The following is a 2,254-nucleotide window of genomic DNA, read 5'->3' on the forward strand; positions in this document are numbered from 1 at the left end:
AAAAAGAAAAAAAATCGAAGGAGCCTGCCGAAGATGAGGCCATTACGCCTCGCCTTTAGGTGTCCTCCTCTGGATAGCGTCATTTAAAGAACAAGGGTCAGCACAACGTAAAAAAAAAACCGGTCAGCACAACGTAAAAAAATGGAAAAAAATCGGTCAGCACAACGTAGTAAAAAATGGAAAAAAACCGGTCAGCACAACGTAAAAATAAATGGTCAGCACAGCCTAGAAAAAAATTGAAAAAAACCGATCAGCACAACGTAATAAAAAAATCAGAAGAGCCTACCGAAGTTTAGGCCATTACGGCTCGCCTTTAGGTGCCCTCCTCTGGATGTCATTTAAAGAACATGGGTCAGCACAACGTAATAAAAAAAACTGGAAAAAATTAGGTCAGCACAACGAAAAAAATCGGAGGAGCCTGCCGAAGATGAGGCCATTACGGCTCGACTTTAGGTGTCCTCTTCTGGATAGCGTCATTTAAAGAACAAGGGTCAGCACAAAAAAAAACTGGAAAAAAAACCAGTCAGCACAACGAAAAAGAAAAAAAAAACTAAAAATAATCCGGTCAGCACAACAAAAAAAATCGGAGGAGCCTGCCGGAGATGAGGCCATTAAGGCTCGCCTTTCGGTGTCCTCCTCTGGATAGCATCATTTAAAGAACAAGGGTCAGCAGAACGTAAAAAAAAAAAAAAACCGGTGAACACAACCTAAAAAAATGAAAAAAAAACCGGTCAGCACAACGTAAAAAAAAAGGGAAAAAAACCGGTTAGCACAATGTAAAAAAAAAAATCGGAGGAGCCTGCCGAAGATGAGGCCATTACGGCTCGCCTTTAGGTGTCCAACTCTGGATGTCCTTTAAAGAACAAGGGTCAGCACAACGTAAAAAAAAATTGGAAAAAAAACCGGCCCGCACAACGAAAAAGAAAAAAATCGAAGGAGCCTGCCGAAGATGAGGCCATTACGGCTCGCCTTTAGGTGTCCTCCTCTGGATAACGTCATTTAAAGAACAAGGTTCAGCACAACGTAAAAAAAAAAAAACCAGTCAGCACAACCTAAAAAAAAAAGGAAAAAAACCGGTCAACATAACGTAAAAAAAATGGAAAAAAAACCAGTCAACACAATGTAAAAAAAATTCGGAGGAGGCTGCCGAAGATGAGGCCATTACAGCTCGCCTTTAGGTGTCCTCCTCTGGATAGCGTCATTTAAAGAACAAGGGTCAGCACAACGTAAAAAAAAAGGTCAGCATAACCTAAAAAAATGGAAAAAAAACCGGTCAGCACAAAGTAAAAAAAAAAATCGGTCAGCACAACGTATAATAAAATGGAAAAAAAACCTAGCAGCACAACGTAAAAAAAATTGGAGGAGCCTACCGATGATGAGGCCATTACGGATCGCCTTTAGGTGTCCTCCTTTGGATGCCATTTAAAGAACAAGGGTCAGCATAACGTAAAAAAAGTGGAAAAAAACCGATCAGCACAACGAAAAAGAAAAAAAATCGAAGGAGCCTGCCGAAGATGAGGCCATTACGCCTCGCCTTTAGGTGTCCTCCTCTGGATAGCGTCATTTAAAGAACAAGGGTCAGCGCAACGTAAAAAAAAAAACCGGTCAGCACAACATAAAAAATGGAAAAAAACCGGTCAGCACAACTTAAAAATAAATGGTCAGCACAGCCTAGAAAAAAATTGAAAAAAACCGATCAGCACAACGTAATAAAAAAAATCAGAGGAGCCTACCGAAGTTGAGGCCATTACGGCTCGCCTTTAGGTGTCCTCCTCTGGATATCATTTAAAGAACATGGGTCAGCACAACGTAATAAAATAAACTGGAAAAAATGAGGTCAGCACAACGAAAAAAATCGGAGGAGCCTGCCGAAGATGAGGCCATTACGGCTCGACTTTAGGTGACCTCTTCTGGATAGCGTCATTTAAAGAACAAGGGACAGCACAAAAAAAACTGGAAAAAAAACCAGTCAGCACAACGAAAAAGAAAAAAAAACTAAAAATAATCCGGTCAGCACAACAAAAAAAAAAATCAGAGGAGCCTGCCGGAGATGAGGCCATTAAGGCTCGCCTTTCGGTGTCCTCCTCTAGATAGCGTCATTTAAAGAACAAGGTTCAGGACAACGTAAAAAAAATGGTCAGCACAACCTAAAAAAATGGAAAAAAACGGTCACCACAGCGAAAAAATTGGAAAAAAAATGGTCACCACAGCGAAAAAAATAAATCGGAGGAGCCTGCCGAAGATGAGGCCATTA

This window comes from Arachis duranensis, unplaced genomic scaffold (genome assembly GCF_000817695.3).
Source record: "Arachis duranensis cultivar V14167 unplaced genomic scaffold, aradu.V14167.gnm2.J7QH unplaced_Scaffold_26529, whole genome shotgun sequence".
In the NCBI taxonomy this organism is placed as follows: Eukaryota; Viridiplantae; Streptophyta; class Magnoliopsida; order Fabales; family Fabaceae; genus Arachis; species Arachis duranensis.